The sequence below is a fragment of the Mobula birostris genome, chromosome 28, assembly GCF_030028105.1.
Source record: "Mobula birostris isolate sMobBir1 chromosome 28, sMobBir1.hap1, whole genome shotgun sequence".
Taxonomy (NCBI): domain Eukaryota; kingdom Metazoa; phylum Chordata; class Chondrichthyes; order Myliobatiformes; family Myliobatidae; genus Mobula; species Mobula birostris.
In genome coordinates this window covers 24,051,862-24,071,476 of record NC_092397.1, presented here as the reverse complement: position 1 = coordinate 24,071,476, position 19,615 = coordinate 24,051,862, and the positions used below count along the sequence as shown (strand labels likewise).

The window sequence follows — 19,615 nt, the reverse complement described above, 5'->3', positions numbered from 1 at the left end:
GGTAAATCTCCTCTGTACCCTTTCCAATGCTTCCACATCCTTCCTATAGTGAGTTGACCAGAACTGGACACAATACTCCAAGTGTGGCCTAACCAGAGTTTTATAGAACTGCATCATTACATCGCGACTCTTAAACTCTATCCCTCGACTTATGAAAGCTAACACCCCATAAGCTTTCTTAACTACCCTATCCACCTGTGAGGTAACTTTCAAGGATCTGTGGAAATATACCCCAAGATCCCTCTGCTCCTCCACACTACCAAGTATCCTGCCATTTACTTTGTACTCTGCCTTGGAGTTTGTCCTTCCAAAGTGTACCACCTCACACTTCTCCGGGTTGAACTCCATCTGCCACTTCTCAGCCCACTTCTGCATCCTATCAATGTCTCTCTGCAATCTTTGACAATCCTCTACACTATCTACAACACCACCAACCTTTGTGTCGTCTGCAAACTTGCCAACCCACCCTTCTACCCCCACATCCAGGTCGTTAATAAAAATCAGGAAAAGTAGAGGTCCCAGAACAGATCCTTGTGGGACACCACTATTCACAATCCTCCAATCTGAATGTACTCCCTCCACCACCAACCTCTGCCTTCTGCAGGCAAGCCAATTCTGAATCCACCTGGCGAAACTTCCCTGGATCCCATGCCTTCTAACTTTCTGAATAAGCCTACCGTGTGGAACCTTGTCAAATGCCTGACTAAAATCCAAATAGATCACATCCACTGCACTACCCTCATCTATATGCCTGGTCACCTCCTCAAAGAAATCTATCAGGCTTGTTAGACACGATCTGCCCTTCACAAAGCCATGCTGACTGTCTCTAATCAGACCATGATTCTCTAAATGCCTATAGATCCTATCTCTAAGAATCTTTTCCAACAGCCTTCCCACTACAGACGTAAGGCTCACTGGTGTATAATTACCCGGACTATCCCTACTACCTTTTTTGAACAAGGGAACAACATTCGCCTCCCTCCAATCCTCCGGTACTATTCCCGTGGACAGCGAGGACATAAAGGTCCTAGCCAGAGGCTCAGCAATCTGTTCATTCGCCTCGTGGAGCAGCCGGGGGAATATTCCGTCAGGGCCCGGGGACTTATCTGTTCTAATGTATTTTAACAACTCCAACACCTCCTCTCCCTTAATATCAGCATGCTCCTGAACATCAACCTCACTCATATTGTCCTCACCATGATCAAGATCCCTCTCATTGGTGAATACCGAAGAGAAGTATTCACTGAGGACCTCGCTCACTTCCACAGTCTCCAGGCACATCTTCCCACCTTTATCTCTAATCGGTCCTACCTTCAGCCCTGTCATCCTTTTTTTCTTCACATATATGAAGAATGCCTTGGGGTTTTCCTTTACCCTACTCGCCAAGGCCTTCTCATGCCCCCTTCTTGCACTTCTCAGCCCCTTCTTAAGCTCCTTTCTTGCTTCCCTATATTCCTCAATAGACCCAGCTGATCCTTGCTTCCTAAACCTCATGTATGCTGCCTCCTTGCTCCTGACTAGATTTTCCACCTCACTTGTCACCCATGGTTCCTTCACCCTACCATTCTTTATCTTCCTCACCGGGACAAATTTATCCCTTACCTCCCGCAAGAGATCTCTAAATATCGACCACATGTCCATAGTACATTTCCCTGCAAAAACATCATCCCAATTCACACCCGCAAGTTCTATCCTTATAGCCTCATAATTTGCCTTTCCCCAATAAAAAAAATGTTCCTGTCCTCTTTGATTCTATCCTTTTCCATGATAATTATAAAGGCCAGAGAGCGGTGGTCACTGTCCCCCGGATGCTCAGCCACTGAGAGATCTATGACCTGACCCGGTTCATTACCTAGTACTCGATCTGGTATGGCATTTCCCCCGGTCGGCCTATCCACATACTGTGACAGGAATCCATCCTGGACACAATTAACAAATTCTGCCCCATCTAAGCCCTTGGAACTAATCAAGTGCCGATCAATATTAGGGAAGTTAAAGTCACCCATGATAAAAACCCTGTTACTTTTGCACCTTTCCAAAATCTGCATCCCAATCTGCTCCTCTGTATCTCTGCGGCTACCAGGGGGCCTATAGAATACCCCCAGTAGAGTAACTGCTCCCCTTCCTGTTCTTGACTTCCACCCATATTGACTCAAAAGAGGAACTTGCTACATTACCCACCCTTCCTGTAGTTGTAATAGTATCCCCGACCAGTAATGCCACCACTCCTCCCCTTTTTCCGCCCTCTCTATCCCTTTTAAAACACTGAAATCCAGGAATATTGAGAATCCATTCCTGCCCTGGTGCCAGGCAAGTCTCTGTAATGGCCACTACACCATAATTCCATGTATGTATCCAAGCTCTCAGTTCATCACCTTTGTTCCTGATGCTTCTTGCATTGAGGTACACACATTTCAGCCCTTCTACCTTACTGCCTTAACACCGTTTATTCTGCTTTTCTTTCCTTAAAGTCTCTCTGTATGTTAGATCTGGCTTTACTCCATGCACTTCTTTTACTGCTCTATCGCTCCGGGTCCCATCCCCCTTGCAAATTAGTTTAAACCCTCCTGAACCATGCTAGCAAACCTACCTGCAAGGATATTGCTCCCGCTCGAGTTCAGGTGCAACCCATCCAATCTGTACAGGTCCCACCTTCCCCAGAAGAGATCCCAATGATCTAAAAATCTAAAACCCTGCTCCCTGCACCAACTCCTCAGCCACGCATTCAATTGCCATCTCCTCCAATTCTTACCATCTCTGTCACGTAGCACTGGTAGCAATCCGGAGAACGTCACCCTTGAGGTCCTGTTCTTCAGCCTTCTGCGTAATTCCCGAAACTCACACTTCAGGACCTCATCCCTCTTCCTGCCTATGTCGTTGGTTCCAACATGCATCACGACTTCTGGTTGCTTTCCCTCTCATACCAGGATGTCGTGCACCCGTTCAGAGACATCCCGGACCCTGGCACCCGGGAGGCAACAAACCATGCGGATGTCCTTCTCACGTCCACAAAATCTCCTGTCTTCTCCCCTGACTATAGTGTCAGACTCAGTGCCGGAGGCCCTGCCACCGTGGCTCACACCTGGTCGGTCGTCCCTGCCAACAGTATCCAGGACAGTAAACTTATTATTCAGGAAAATGGCTACAGGGGTCTCTGCACTACCTGTCTGCTCACCTCGCGTTCCCCCCTCTGACTGTCACCCAACGACCTGCTTCCGACATCCTAGGTGTGACTACCTCCCTGTAGCTCTCATCTATGACTGCCTCATTCCCCCTTATGAGTTTAAGGTCATCCAGCTGCTGCTCCAGATTCTTTACACGGTCTTCCAGATCGCCCAGCCGTATGCATTTCTGGCAGATGTGACTCTGCGGGAGAGGGGCGTTTCCCCAAGACTGCCACATCTCACATGAGAGGCACATCACCGTCTCAGGGGACATTGTAAAACTAACTGCGAGCTAGCTTGTCCTCCGCCTCTTCTCGTCGAAGCCTCAAAGCTCCACTCCTTCACTAGCCCACTCACGCTCTGGCCGCTTTCAACTGGTCGCTTCGCTTGAGCTATCCCTCTATTTATCTGTTTGAGCTTTTCAAAATGTTTGGTCACCTGACCTCGATTGTCCAATCAGCTGCTTTCTGCTGAGTCTGAGCTTATTCAAATCTTAATTGTCTAATTAACGGCTTACTGCTGCAGATCAGAAGACTGAACAGTGACCACGAAATCCCCTCAGTGAAGAGGTTTAAAGAGAATGCCAAGACAGTTTAGACATTCACTTAAAACAACGGAGTACCAGGGAAACAGCAGGACCACTCCAGGACAAAGGCGGGAGTGTTTGCATGGAGCTATAGTTAGCAGGTGAGATACCAAATGAATACTTTTCATTGGTGTTTGCCAAGGAAAATGACATGGAGGAAAGCTTGATCAGGAAAGGGTATGCTGATATTCTACGATGTGCTGATTCTAAAGAGGAGATGGTGTTGGATCCCTCAAAGAGTGTTAAGGTGTGTAATCCTTCGGGGGGGTTAGTCCATTGGGGGCCACAGACCACGTGCATGCAGACATGCAATTTCAACTGGCATCATGGTCAACACACACAGAGTGAACCGAGGGGACTCTTCCTGTGCTATACTGTTCTCTGTTTATTGGTGAATGATCACAGCACTAGTGAGCAGATGATCAAATAGAGATAGTGACGAAACTCTTATTTCTGCTTTGATTGTGGTTCTCATCTGGGACTCATAGCCTGCCAAGCTGATGGAAACAACGACTCAGTGTGTTCAAAGAGGAACTGGACAGGTCCTTCGGGGAAATAGCATGCCGAGCTGTGGAAAGAGACTGGGAAAGGTACAGTAGGAATATGATAACAAAAGCTTGTATATAATTGATTGGTTTACTGGTCGACCCCATTCCACAGTGATCTTCAGCCCACTGATGGTCTGAAAAACTCAGTGTGGTCTCCAGGAGACTTCTAAACTACCCAAGTGTATATGGTCAGTTCGTGTAATAAGGACACACTTCTGTAAAGGTCTGCCACTACTTTGCAAGCACACTGAGCTGCCAGAGCACAGCACAGGTCAGTAAAGGCACAGACCAGCACAAGACAAAGGTAGGAAGGTTATAGAATATTGTAAAAGCAACAGATAGTGTGTGACTGCAGTTCCACAATGTTGACTGGGATTCTTAGTGTAGAGGTTTAGAGGAACAGAATCTGTTCGCACCCTGGAGCGGTTTACCAGCATTTACAGACAATACTACGCAATTTTGTGCAAGTACTGTCTCGAACTTTGAAAAACTTGTGTAGATATACAGAGGAGAATATCCTGATTGGTTGCATCATGATCTGCATGGAAACAACAATGTAATTGAGTGAAGTGAACCGTGAAAAGTTGCGGATGCAGCCAGTCCAGCATAGGAAAAGCCCTCCCCACTATGAGCACATCTGTACGGAACATTGCCGAAGGAAAGCAGCATTCATCATCAAGGACCCCATCATCCAGGCGATGTTCGTTTCTCGATGCTGCCATCGAGAAGTTCTGCGAGCCCTCATGTCCGATAGTACCAGTTTCAGGAATAGCTATTACTCTTCAACGCTCAGGCTTTTAAAATAGAGGGAATAATTTTACTCACCCTAAGAATGAGCTCACAATTCAACTCTAAGATTCGTCTTCTCCTGATAAGCATGAAATACAGAAAAAAAAACAACACGTATGTTGTTGAATGAAAAGTCATCACCTCCCGCCCGCATAAAAAAAGTAAGAAATAGAACTTACAAACCCCAAAATCCCAACGCCACCCTCGCACAAATCTAACTGATCTCCCACCCGTACACAGCATCTAAAATATCAAACCTCTAATCCCCAAGCTCCTCCTACACAGAAAACAGCGTCAATATACATCAAACACCTAACACCTCCCCCGCACATAAAAATCTAACAGATCTAACACAGCTAACACAGGAAAAAAAAACGCCAACAGGAATATTAGCCTCCAACACACCCCCACGCAAAAAAGTAGCATATCGCCAAGAACGTAAACACAGAGAACAAAAAAACCTTAAGGGGACCGATATAAATTACCGTCCGCCGCATGTCTTCGAACATGAAAAATCAGCGAGGACATCACGGAGAGGGACAGCTCGTACTCAGTTCTTCCGTGGGGCCTTCATACACGAAGACTGGGCTCCTTCGCTTTCCTTGAGGCGGCTTCCCGACCTCCTGGCCGACGCACCCTCCCATGGGGAGTGACCAAAATTGTCACATACAAAACGGGCACCTCACTTGACAGAATAAAGAAACAGGTTCCACCGAGACTCGAACTCGGATTGCTGGATTCAGAGTCCAGAGTGCTCACCATTACACCATGGAACCATATGTATTTACTGTGAATGATCGTAAGAAACTGAATCGCAAGCTCGCGTGTAGAGACATGTGTGAACTTTGGCAATAAATTTACTTTAAACATTGCACTTCCTAGAGAAAGTTTTGTGAGGAGAGATTGAGTATGACAAGAGCTTTTCTCTTTGGAGGGAAGCAGGATCGGTAACAAAAAAAAAAAAAAAAACAACTGGAAGAGACCAATATAAACTACCGTCCACACCAACAATCACATATGCCTCAGAATCTCGAAAACAGCCTCCGTCAGCGTCAAGGAGAGCGACAGCTCAGTCCTTCCGTGGGGCTTCCCTCCACCGAGACCCGACCTGCCGACCGTCGGCCAAAGCGGCCATTCGACCTTCCCCCGACGCAGAGTGATCAAACTTTTCAAGGACAATCCATTGTATGTTCACAAATGGACCCGTCACTTGACAGAATAAGGAAATAAGTTCCACCGAGACTCGAACTCGGATCGCTGGATTCAAAGTCCAGAGTGCTCACCATTACACCATGGAACCACAGGTATTCGCTCTGAACGACGGATAGAAGATGAATCGTAATGTAATCTGTTGTGACACGTGTAAATTTTGATATTAAATTTACGTTGAACGTTGAACTTCATAGAGGGTGTGTTGTGAGGGCATGTTGAGGATGGGAACAGTTTTCTTTTTGGAGAGAAGCAGGATAAGAAGTGACTTAAAAGAGGTATACAAGATGCTAGAAGGCAAATATCGAGTGGGCAGTCAGAGTATTCGTCCGGGAGCAGAAGTGGCAAAACGGGGTTTGGATAATTTCAAGGCAATAGAGGAATTTATAGCAGTGGGAAATGCCTTAGGTTACTATTATTATTTTTTTTTACACACAAAAAATGAATGGAATTTGCATCTGGGGTAGTGTTCGAAGCAGATATATTCGAGACATTTCAGAGACCTTGCACTGGGGCATGAGCCTTGCAACTGATCCTTTTCTGTGGGAAACTATTTTGACATCCGTCATCGCCCCACAAGGACACAGCGTTGGGGTACTTACTAATCTGAGGGCAAGCTGATGAGAACTGTGCTTGTCAGGAAACGGGGAGAGTGGAGACTGTGAGCTGCTGAGATTGGGTAAACTCACATCTGACCTGCGGGATTTATTTAAAGTTGAGTGGTTCAGCAATGTTGAAAATTCAGTCAAAGAGGAAAAGGAATCTTAAGGAAAGTTTAGGAAGTGGATATCGGACAATGCCCTTGATAAATATACAGCAATATGCAAATTAAACAGAGAATCAGTGTGCTGAATGATGCTGGGGGAGTGGGAATGATGTAGCAGGGCAAGACTGGGAAATACCAATGCACTTGCACACACATTAAAAACAAGACGGACATCACAGAAAAGGCCGGAAAGTTGAACAACTCAGGGGCAGAGGAGAGGACGTATGCCTGGGGCCAGAGGAAGCGGGGAAAGCACAAAATGACTATTTCACGTCAGAATTCCTCAAACAGAAAGCGATGAAGTAAAGAGTTTTCAGAAAGGATACTCTGCTATTTCAGTGCACGTTGACAACAAGCTGCGGGAGCGTCGGGACTCTCACCAGGACCGGATGGACTACATCCCCGGCTATTGAGTGAATGAGGCAAGATAGCAGATATCTGGAAACTCCACAGAGATCTTTGTTGTTTCTTTTTAATTGCATATTTTTTCTATTTCAAAATATACTTTATTCAAAAATAAAATTATATACGATAAACCATTCAATGACTCTCAATCCTTGACCTATGTTTCCCTTATGGTCTCTACATTTCCACACTTTTAGCCACCCACGTGGCTCTCTGTTGTTTACTATTTCCACAACATTGTTGAGGCGCATACTCCCCGCTCCCCCCCCCCCGACCCCTACCAGTCCCGCGGGAGAAGAACCCTAAACAGTGGTCGTTCCCCACCGGGCCCTTGCGGTGGCTGCACCAAGTTTCAGCGCGTCCCTCAGCAGGCACTCCTGCAGCCGAGAATGTGCCAGTCGGCAGCATTCTCCCATGGACATCTTCATGTGCTGGTACATCATTAAGTTTCGGGCCGACCAAAGAGCGTCTTTCACCTGTCGATGATCTGCCAGCAGCACCGGATGTTGGTCTCCGTGTGCGTCCCCGGGAATAGCCCGTAGATCAGAGAGTCCACTGTATACAGCTGCTAGGGATGAAACGTGACAATAGCCCGTCCATCCTCCTCCACACTCCCTCTGCGAACTGACAGTATGCAAGGAGGTGGGTAACAGACTCCTCCTCACTGCAGAACTCCCGTGGGCAATGGGGTGTGGAGACGACGTTCCGGGGCGTACAGGAGGGATCTGACAGAGAAGGCCCCTCTCACCGCCAGCCAGGAGAGGTCCTGGTGCCTGTTGGTGAGATCTGGCGATGAGGCATTTTGCCAGATGAACTGGAGGGTCTGCTGAGGGAAACACCACACTGTGCCCATCACGTCCTTCTCCTGCAGTGCCTGCAGGACATTGCGTACCGACCACTGCCTGATGGCCCTGTATTCAAAGGCGTTCTCCTGGAAGAACGTTTCTAAAAAGGACAGGTATGGCGGCAGCGACCAGCTGACTGGGACGTTGCGCGGGAGTGGGGCCAGATCCATCATTCGTAGCCAGGGCGACAGGTAGAATCTGGGCACATACTGGTATTTGGTCCCCACATATCTGGGTTCTACACACAACCTGATGCAGCCACACTCGAAGCTGGCCATCAGGGACGTTGTTGTCCCCATTGTCATTTTTCTGAATTCCAGTGAGTACAGTCCCAGGCGACTCAATCTCTCCTCATAGGTTAACCACTTCATCTCTCGAGTCAACCTGGTGAACCTCCTCTGCAATGCCTCCGAAGCCAGTATAAACTTCCTCAAATATGAAGACCAGAACTGCACAAAGTACTCCAGGTGCGGCCTCACCAGTACCCTGTATAGTTGCAGCATGACCTTCCTGCTCTTGAATTCAATCCCTCTATTAATAAAGGCCAACATTCCGTTTGCCTTCTTAATAACCTGTTGTACCTGCAAGCCAACATTTTGCAATTCATGCACAAGCACTGACAAGCCCCTCTGCACAACAGCATGCTGCAATCTTTCACCATTTAATTAACAATCTGCTCTTCTATTATTCTTTCCAAAGTGCATAATCTCGCACTTACTAACGTTGTATTCCATCTGCCAGACCTTGGCCCATTCACTTAACCTCTCTATGTCCCTCTGCAGACTCTCCACATCCTCTGTATAGTTTGCTTCTCCATTCAATTTAGTGTCATCAGTAAATTTTGCTACGCTACACTCAGTCTCCTCTTCCAAATCATCAATGTAAATTGTGAACAGCTGCGGGCCCAGCACCAACCCCTGCGGCACCCCACTCACCACTGACTGCCAACCAGAGATACACCCATTCATACCAACTCTCTGACTTCTATTGGTTAACCAATCCACTATCCATTCCAATACACTTTCTCCGACTGCAGGCATCTGTATCTTATTTATAATTGTCTTGTACAGCACCTTATCGAACGCCTTCTGGAAATTCAAGTATACGACATCCACCTGTTCTCCTCTATCCACTGTACTCATTATTTCCTCAAAGAACTCCAGTAAGTTTGTCAAACAGGACTTGTTCTTTTTGAATCCATGTTGCGTCTGTCTAATGGAACCACTCCTTCCTGAATGTTTCGCTATTTCTTCCTTATGAAAGACTCAAGCATCTCCCGACTACAGATGTTATGCTAACTGGCCTATAGTTGCCCATCTTTTGCCGACATCCTTTTTCAAAAAGTGGCGTGACATTTTCTGTCTTCCAATCCGCTAGGGACCTCCCCAGAATGAAGAGAATTTTGGTAAATAATTACCAACACGTCTAATATAACCTCCGCCAATTTCCTCAGCACCCTGGGGTGCATCCCATCAGGACCAGGGGACTTATCTACCTTCAGGCTCTCTAATTTGCTCATCATTATCTCTTTAGTGACAGTGATTTTATCAAGGTCCTCACCTTCCATTTCGTCCATAACATCATTCTTTGGCATATTATACGTGTTCTCCACCGTGAAGACCGACACAAAATAGTCGTTCAATGCCTCAGCCATTTAATTCTCACCGACTATCAATTTCCTCTTCCCGTCTTCCAAGGGACCTACGTTGACTTTAGCCACTCTCTTCCGCTTTATATATCTATGAAAGACTTTTGTTATCTGTTTTTGTATTTTGTGCTAATTTACTTTCGTACTCTATCCTCCCTTTCCTTATTTCTTGTTTAGTTGTTTTCTGTTGCTTTTTAAGTTTTCCCAACCCTCCAGTCTCCCACTACTCTTTGCGACTTTGTACACATGAGCTTTTAATTTGATACTATTTTTTATTTCCTTAGTTATCCAAGGCTGGCTCTCCCCACACTTACTCTCCTTACTTTTGACTGGAATATACTTTTGTTGAGCACTGTGAAAAATCTCATTCAAAGTACTCCACTGTTCCTCAACTGTCCTACCAAATAACCCGTGCCCCCAACCCACATTCGACAGCTCCTCTCTCATCCTTTCGTAGTCTCTCTTGTTCAAGCATCATGCACTAATTTGAGATCTAACAGTTTCATCCTCCATCTGTATACGAAATTCAATCATGGTATGATAACTCTTTCCAAGAGGATTCCTGACTACGAATCGTTAATCTTACCTGTCTCATTTCACAGGACTAGATCTAAGATAGCATTTTCCCTTGTAGGTTCACTAACATACTGCTGAAGAAAGGCATCATGGATGCATTCTATGAAGTCCTCCTCAAGATTTCCTTGACCAACCTGATTCACGCAATCTATGTGGAAGTTAAAATACCCCATAACAACTGCCGTTCCATTCCAACAAACTTCTGTTATTTCTTGGTTAATCGCCTCTGCCTCTGCAATATTTTTATTAGGTGGCCTGTAGACAGCTACCACCAGTGCACCAGTGATTTGTTTCCCTTTACTATTCTTAATCTCTACCCAGATAGACTCAATATTCTGCTCCGTAGATCTTACATCGTCTCTCACAATCGCCCTGATCTCAACCTTTTCTCAAGAGCGCCACCCCGACCTTCTTTGCCTTCCTGGCAATCTTCCCGTATTACCTGATACCCTTGGATACTTAATCCCCAGTCATCCCCACCCTGCAACCAGGTTTCTGTAATTGCCACTAAATCACATGCCTTGGTACTGATCTGTGCCACGAGTTCACTAACCTTGTTTCTAATACCGATGCCATTTAAAGAAGATGTACGGGTCACGTTTTTAGACAGAGTGGGGCGGGTGCTTGGAACGGGCTGCCACGTTCAGAGACGGAGGGATATACGTTGTGTTTAGATAGGCTCATGAATATGTAAGAGTGGAGCGATATGGACAGAGACCCAAAGATAAAATCTAAAGATGATGGAAATCCAAGCAACACAGAAAATGTTGGAAGAACGCAGCAGGCCAGCCAGCATCTGTGGGAGAAATATACAGTCGACATTTCTGACCGAGTTCCATCATCTGGAATGGAGAAAAAAACGACGAAGAATCAGGGTTAGACGGTGAGGGGAGGGGAAGAAGAAACACGAAGTGATAGGTGAAACCGGTGGGGGGAGGGGTGGCTGGTAAATTAAAGACTTGAAACTTTGATTGGTGAAAGAGATACTGGGCTGGATAACAGGGAAGGAGAGGAGGCTATGGAAGAAAGAAAATGGGGCGGAACACCAGAGGGAGGTGATGGGCAGGTAACAGATAAGGTCAGAGAGGGAAAAGAGAATGGGGCTTCACGAAGGAGGGGGCATTACCGGAAGCTTGAGAAATCGATGTTCATGCCATCAGGTTGGAAGTTACCCAGCCGGAAGATAATGTGTTGTTCTTCCTCCAACCTGAGTGTGGCTTCATCGCAACAATACAGGAGGACATGCACTGCCATGTCGGAATTGGAATGGGAAGTGGAATTTATATGGGTGGCCACTGGGAGCTCTCGCTTGTTCTGGTGGAGGGAGTGTAGGTGCTCAGTGAAGTGGTCTCCAATCTGTATCGGGTCTCACCGATATACAGGAGGCTGCACCGGGAGCATTGGATGTAGTAAATGATACTAAAAGATTCACAGCTGAAGTGTTTCCTTATCTGGAAGGATTGCTTGGGGCCCTGAATGGTAGTGAGGGCGGATGTGTCGGGGCAGGTGTAACACTTGTTTCACTTGCAAGGATAAGTGCCAGGAGAGAGATCAGTGGGAGGGACGAACGCGCATGGGATCCCTGCAGAGAGCAGAACGTCGACGGAGGAGGGAAAGATGTGTTTGGTGGTGGGATCCCGTCGGAGATGGCGGAAGTTACAGAGAATTGTGTGCTGGAGACGGAGGCTGGGGAGAGGTAGGTGAGGACAAGACAAACTCTCTACCTGGGGGAGGGAGCGAGGATGCGGTGGGGGCAGATGTGAGCAAAATGGAAGAGATTCTGTTGAGAGCAGCTTTCATGGTGGAGAAAGGGAAGCCCCTTTCTTTGAAATAAGACGATATCCCCTTTGTTCTTGAATGAAACGACTTATCCTGAGGGCATATGCGGCGGAGACGGAGGAATTGAGAGAAGGGGCTAGAATTTTTAAATGTAACGGGGTGGGAAGCAGTATAGTCCAGGTAGCTGTGGGAGCCTGTATGGTTATAATAGACATCAGTAGACAAGCTGTCTTCAGAGATAGAGACAGAGAGATGGAGAAAACGGAGGGAACTGTCGGATATGGGACAGGTAAACTTTTGGGCAGGGCGGAAGTTGCAGGCAAAGCTGATGAAGTGGATGAGTTCCACATGGGTGCAGAAAGAGGTAGCAATGCCGTCATTTATATAGTGTAGGGAAAGTTAGGGAGCGACACCAGTGTAGGCTTGGAACATAGACTGTTCCACGTAGCCGACACACAGGCAGGCACAGCTGGGACCCATGCCAGTGTCCATGGCTCACCTTGTGTTGAAAGGAAGTGGGAGGACAAGTTCTGCCAGATGGCGGTGAGTGGTGGTGGAGGGGAGCTGGTTGGGTCTGGTTTCCCGATGGAAACGGAGAGCTTTGAGACCTTCCTGGTGGCGGGGCCGGGGGTGGGGGGGGAGGTGTGCGGTGGATTGCTGGACGTGAATTGGGATTGGACATCCATAGTGAAAAAAAATGAACGGGGACATATGTGGGATGAAATCAATTCGACTACAACTGAATGATCGAGGACCCAAAATTAAATCAAAACCACGACATTAGACCCGGTAAGTACGTTAGTTCCAAGGATGTCGCTGGAGGAAACACACACTTATGGTCAAAGAGAAGTGGATATTATACACTCCTGACAGAAAGCTATCATACCCCCGGATATTCTCTCATTTGCCTTCTTCTATCCGGCTGAATGTACAAGACAGCACGTACTACAGGCTCGTGGATAGCTTCAACTCCGCTGTTATCTCTGTTGAGTGGTGCCTAAGTACAATAAGATGGAGCCTTGATCTCACAATCTACCCCGTTACGATGCGGCACCTGATTATTTACCCGCACTGTGCTTTCTTTGTCGCCCTTACATTTTATTCTGCATTCTGTTATTGCTTAACATTGTTCTCTCTCTATTCACTGTGCAATGATCTGATCTCTCTGAACAGCGTGAAAGCGAAGCTTTTCACCGTATCTCGATATGTGACAAAAATCATTTTAATGTCCACTGAATGTGATGCCGCAGAGCAGGGAACGCCGGGCTCCAGACAGCGCAGCGTTTCCCGGTGGGCAATACAACGCGCAGCAAAAGCTGCTGGATCACCAGCGTCCCTGGGTGGGCTCGAACCACCAACCTTTCGGTTAACAGCCGAACGCGCTCACCGATTGCGCCACAGAGACAAGCGAGAAAAGGCTTTAATAAATGGTCCATTCCGGCGTTGGAAGATGGTGACTAACAATCGATGCTGTGACTCGGCTTTTCACAATCTGCATGAATGGTTTGCATCAGAAGGTGACGGACAACATGAAACAGAAAACAGTGGAACCACATATTGGTCAGATTTAGAAGGGGAAATACCAAACTGAGTTCCTAGTGCATCGCCAAAACATTCGGCCACGAGTACACACTCGTCAAAGAAGGACATTTTACATAGGACGTAATCACTGTGTCCCGGGACGGACGAGGCCAGCACCGATCCCGGGGTCAGAGAAACAGGACTGCTCTTGAACTAAAAGCTGAAACAGCCGGAAATACTCCACAGTTTCGGCAGCGTCTGTGGAGGGAGAAACCGAGGTCACGTTTCAGGTCGATGACCTTTCACAGCTCCGAGCTCGCAGTCAGACGGAAGGAGTCTCCTGGAGTCTCTGCAGGGTGGCCTGAGCTGGGTGAAGGCACCGATTCCATTCACCCTCTCCTTTCTGACTCTTTGAACTGTAAACCTTAAATCGAGCACAAGAACAGCCTTTGTTTAACTTTTAAAATGTGGCAGAGGCGGCAGATGAAGCAAATATTGTTTCATGTCACCGCGTGTTACGTCGAATAACTCTGAGATACAGAGTCGCTGAGGGGAGATTTCACAAAGCAGAAAACAAAGTGCCTCCTATCGGGTGATTCTCATCCCGGGGTCACTGCAGACCGACTGCTCCGTAACCCCAAAGAACCGATCACTTCAACTCCAAACTCGGACTTATCCTCTTTAACCTCCAGAAGTTTTCGGATGACTCCGCCATAGTTGGATGCATCAGCAAGGGAGATGAGGCTGAGTACAGGGCTACGGTAGGAAACTTTGTTACATGGTGTGAGCAGAATTATCTGCAGCTTAATGTGAAAAAAGACTAAGGAGCTGGTAGTAGACCTGAGGAGAGCTAAGGTACCGGTGACCCCTCTTTCCATCCAGGGGGTCAGTGTGGACATGGTGGAGGATTACAAATACCTGGGGATACGAATTGACAATAAACTGGACTAGTCAGAGAACACTGAGGCTGTCTACAAGAAGGGCCAGAGCCGTCTCTATTTCCTGAGGAGACTGAGGTCATTAAACATCTGCCGGACGATGCTGAGGATGTTCTACGAGTCTGTGGTGGTCAGTGCAATCATGTTTGCTGTTGTGTGCTGGGGCAGCAGGCTGAGGGTAGCAGACACCAACAGAATCAACAAACTCATTTGTAAGACCGTTGATGTTCTGGGATGGAACTGGGCTCCCTGAAAAGAGGATGCTGTCTAAGTTGCATGCCAACTTGGTCAATGTTTCCCATACACTACATAATGTACTGGGTGGGCAGAGGAGTACATTCAGCCAGAGATTCATTCCTCCGAGATGCAACACTGAGCATCATAGGAAGTTATTCCTGCTTGTGGCCATCAAAGTTTACAACTCATCCCTTGGAGGGTCAGACATCCTGAGCCAATAGGCTGGTCCTGGACTTATTTCATAATTTACTGGTATAATTTACATATTGCTATTTAACTATTTATGGTTCTATTACTAGTTATTATTTACGGAACAACTGTAACGAAATCCAATTTCCCCCCAGATTAATAAAGTATGACTGTGAGTATGACTATGACTATTTAACCCTTTTCAATTTACTTTGTAAATTCGAGTTGCAATCACATTTAATATGTAAACAGCAAAACCATTTCCCTGTCGGGAAAATTAACCCCCGTCCTCCCGGTGACAGACGTGGATACTAACCACTAAACTAGCGAGAAACCAATGCAAAAGTGCGATCTATCGCTGGGATGTCCGAGTATAGTATAACTTAAAGGGTCACCCCGGTGTTTATTCGCTGACTATGGCATCGACGCTTTTACACAAACACTTCTTCCCGTCCGAACGGAGAGGGTCGGAATCGTTTCCGATTCAACGGATCATTGTGTAAAGCACTGTCCAGATGCGACGCACCCATTCCGGCCTGATTGTGTGTTGGGGTGAGAATCAGTAGTGAGGATCAAAAAGGGTATTGACAAGGGAGGTGCAGGGGTGCTTGCAGGACTGCTTTGAATCTGTGGACAGGACTGCATGCAGGAATTCATCTAGGTGCCTTAATGAGTACGCCACAGTTGTCACTGACTTCATTAAAATCTGTGTGGATGAATGTGTGCCTAGGAAACCATATTGTACATACTGGAACCAAAAGCCGATGAAACAGAAATGTCCGTCTTCGACCATTGCACACATGTAATTTAAACTCTTTTGTCATTTCTCCTTCCATTATTCAACTGAACGCCGGTGGATTCCCTTGTATCTCCAGTTTAAAAACGCACTGATAACTGATGAACAGCAGAAGATGGTTTCGATCCAGCGTCCTCGGGGTTATGGGCCCGTCACGGTTCCACTACGGCACTCTGCTACATAGAGTCATTGGAATTGCTGTGCAATGTTTTTGAATTTCCCTACCGATACAGCAACGACTTCTCCCGCATGTTACAGGCTTATCCGCGCTTCAACGACGGAAATGAATGCCGAGCACAGAGCAATTTCCTCATCTGGGAATGAACCCGAGACTTCGTACATGCAAAGCATGTGCTCGCCCACTGAACTACATCTGCACAAGGACTGCTAAATCTCTTTGCATCTCCAATTTTTGATATTCTCCCCGTTTAGAAAATATGCCACATTTATTTCTACTACTAAAGTGCATGACCATGCATTTCACAACATTGTATTTCATTTGCCACTCACTTGTCCATTCTCCTCATCTGTTCAAGTCCTCCTGCAGCCTACCTGTTTCATGAACACTACCTGCCCCTCCACCAATCTTCGTATCATCTGCGAACATGGGAACAAAGTCATTTATTCCATCATCTAGACCATTGATATGCAGCATGAAAAGAAGTGGTCACGACACTGACCACTGCGGAACACAAGTCAGTGGCAGCCAAGCGGGACAGGATACTTATATTCTCACTTGCTGTCTCCTACCAACCAGCCAATGCTCTAACCATGCCAGTTGCTTTGATTTAATACCATGGGCCCTTAACTTGGTAAGCAGCCTTATGTGTTACATCTTCTCAAAAGCTATCTTAAAGTACAAATAAACAACATTCACTACATCCTCTTTAACTATCCTACTTGCAGTCTCCTCAAAGAATTCAGCAGGTTCGTCAAGCAAGCTTTCCCCTTAAGGAAAACATGCTGACTTTCCTATCTTGTCCCATGTTATTCCATAACCTCATTCTTAGTAGCAAATGTGTAGCAAATCACAAAGGCTGGACGTTGAACAACAGGAAACAGAAGTTGGAGTGGGCGATTCCGCCTTTCGAGTCCGCTCCACTATTCATTGCAGTGGACAGGATTCGAACCTGCGTGGAGACAACCCAATGGATTTCCAGTCCGTCACCTTCACCACTTTCTCCACATGCGACAGGGTCAGCAGAGATCCGGAGTGAGAGAAACAGAGTTGATCCTGAACTAAATGCAGGAACTGCTGGATATACTCGGGAGATACGACAACATCAGTGAAGCGAGAAACAGAGTTCATATTTTGCTTGATGACCTTTCACCCTGAACCCCATGTGGGTACTCAGGCGGAGAGAAACTCAATTATCGGCTCAGGGGTCCTTCACATCACGACTACAATCCCCAAGATCCACATGTGGGCCTCTGCAGCAGCAGCAATGGTTTTTGCCGTTTCCAAGCTGTCTTGCAGAAGGCGGAGCCGGGACTAATTCCGTAACCACTGCTCTACCTGTGCGGAGCGAGCTCCCACCGCGCTCTCAATGACGGAGCTCCAGAACCCAAGTACTGATGGAGGTGGTAACGTCTGCAGGGTAGCAGGGCGGGCATCCGGATTTGTTTCACTCTTCACTCTCCTCCTCCTTTCTGAGCCATCCAACAAGCTGACTGGGCCGCTTCAGAGGGCGGTCACCAGGGAACAACTTTGGTGTGGACTGGATTCACAGCCAGCGTAAAACGGGTAAGGACGGCGGGTTGTGTGCTCCCAGCGTTCAGTAATCTGAGAAAAGCCAGAGTATAAACAATAAATTGTGTGGAATCGGAACTCGGAGAGAAGGTTCAAAGTCAAAAGTAATATCACTACCAACGTACGAATGTGTAACCATACACTACACTGGGATTCATTTACTTGCTGGCCTTCACAGTAGATCTGAGAAATACAACAGTATCAATGAACGAAAAACTACACACAAGCAGAATGGCAAACAAGCAATGTGAAAATAAGTAAATTAATAACAAACAAACAAACAAACAAATAAATAAATAAATAAACAACAAAAAATAAATAACAAATAGATATGTGCCTGTATATGGGCGGACTGGGCCTGTAAGCCACGGAATTGCTTAGCGGGCGTCGTGCGTCGGGTTGGGCATTGATGGCCTGTCGAGAGACAATCTCGGTGAGCTGTGTGGTCTGGATCGTTGTATTTTACTGATAATCTCCGTGTGCTTGCTGATTTGTATGTGCGAGGACTGGGCATCAATCTCGGTGTCGCGGAGGGTGGGGGCGCGGTGGTGGTCGTCGGGACTCTTAAATTCCTTGAACGTGCTTTTTTCGGTATGTTGGTAATGTGTTTTAGCACCTGGATGCACTCGGATAGCACCGAGTTCTGGTGGCCACATTATGGAGAGGACATGATTATACCAGGATGCGTGCGGAGAAGGTCTACCGGGATATTGCCTGGACGCTCAGGATGAGGCTTTTCATTCCAGAATAATCTGATCTCCGGGTGAGGATTTTCATTCTGGAACATTCCCTTCTCTCAGCTCCTCCGTCTCCACCCCATCTGCTCTCAGAATCTGGTTTTCATGCTAGAAAGAAGGAGATGACCTGGTTTTTAAAAGAAAGGGGCTTCCTTTCCTCCGCCATCAACGCAGCCTCAACCGCATCTTTTCCATTTCACGCACTTCTGCTCGAACCCCCTCCTCCCGTCACTTTACCAGGGATAGGGATCCTCCTGTCCTCACCTACCACAACACCAGCCTCCGTGTCCAGCAAATAGTACCAGGGATAGGGATCCTCCTGTCCTCACCTATCACCACACCAGCCTCCGTGTCTAGCAAATAATACCAGGGATAGGGATCCTCCTGTCCTCACCTACCACCACACCAGCCTCCGTGTCCAGCAAATAATTCCCCGTAACTTCCGCCATCCCCAATGGGATCCCTCCACCAAGCACATCTTTCCCTCCCCCGCATCGCCCAACCCTACTTTCTGATTCTACAGGGACCGCTCCCTAAGCGAATCCTTGTCCATTAGCCCGACCCCACGATATCCGTCCTGGTACTTAACCCTGCAAGCTGAACAATGCTAAACCTGCCCTTACACATCCTCCCTCACTGTTATTCAGGGCCCCAAACAGTCCTGACAGGGGAGGCGACATTTCACCTGTGAGTCTGTTGGCGTCATATGCTCTGTCCGGTGCTCACGGTGCTGCCTCCTGTATATTGGTCAGATCCGATTGAGACTGGGAGATCGTTTCGCCGAGCACCTCCGCTCCATCCACCAGAAGAAGCGGGATCACCCAGTGCCACACTTTTTAATTCTACCTCCCTTTCCAATTCCGGTACAGTAATGTCAATCCATGGCCTCCTCTACTGTCGCGGTGAGGCCACACTCAGGTTGGAGGAACAACACCATATATTCGGTCTGGGTAGCCTCCAACCTGATGGTATGATTTCGATTTCTCGAACTTTCGGTAATCCCCCACACCCGACCCGCCCTCTCCTTCAGCAGCAACTCCCGTTTACCTTCACTGACTTGATCTCTATGCCTGTCTGCTGCCTCCCACTGGTACTCCTCGCCCTTTTCTTTCTTGCATGGCCTTCTATCCCT

The 19,615-nt window shown here is 47.2% G+C and overlaps 1 protein-coding gene and 3 non-coding genes across 4 annotated transcripts in view; 1 reads left to right on the top strand and 3 right to left on the bottom strand.

The window, feature by feature from the left end:
* LOC140189013 (uncharacterized) overlaps positions 1-19,615 on the top strand; it is a 1,003,756-nt gene that overhangs the window by 728,600 nt on the left and 255,541 nt on the right. The window lies entirely within an intron of this gene.
* trnaq-cug (transfer RNA glutamine (anticodon CUG)) lies at positions 5,792-5,863 on the bottom strand. The gene has a single exon. It is a non-coding gene; the product is annotated as a tRNA-Gln (tRNA).
* trnaq-uug (transfer RNA glutamine (anticodon UUG)) lies at positions 6,316-6,387 on the bottom strand. Its single transcript has one exon. It is a non-coding gene; the product is annotated as a tRNA-Gln (tRNA).
* On the bottom strand, positions 13,647-13,720 carry trnan-guu (transfer RNA asparagine (anticodon GUU)). Its single transcript has one exon. It is a non-coding gene; the product is annotated as a tRNA-Asn (tRNA).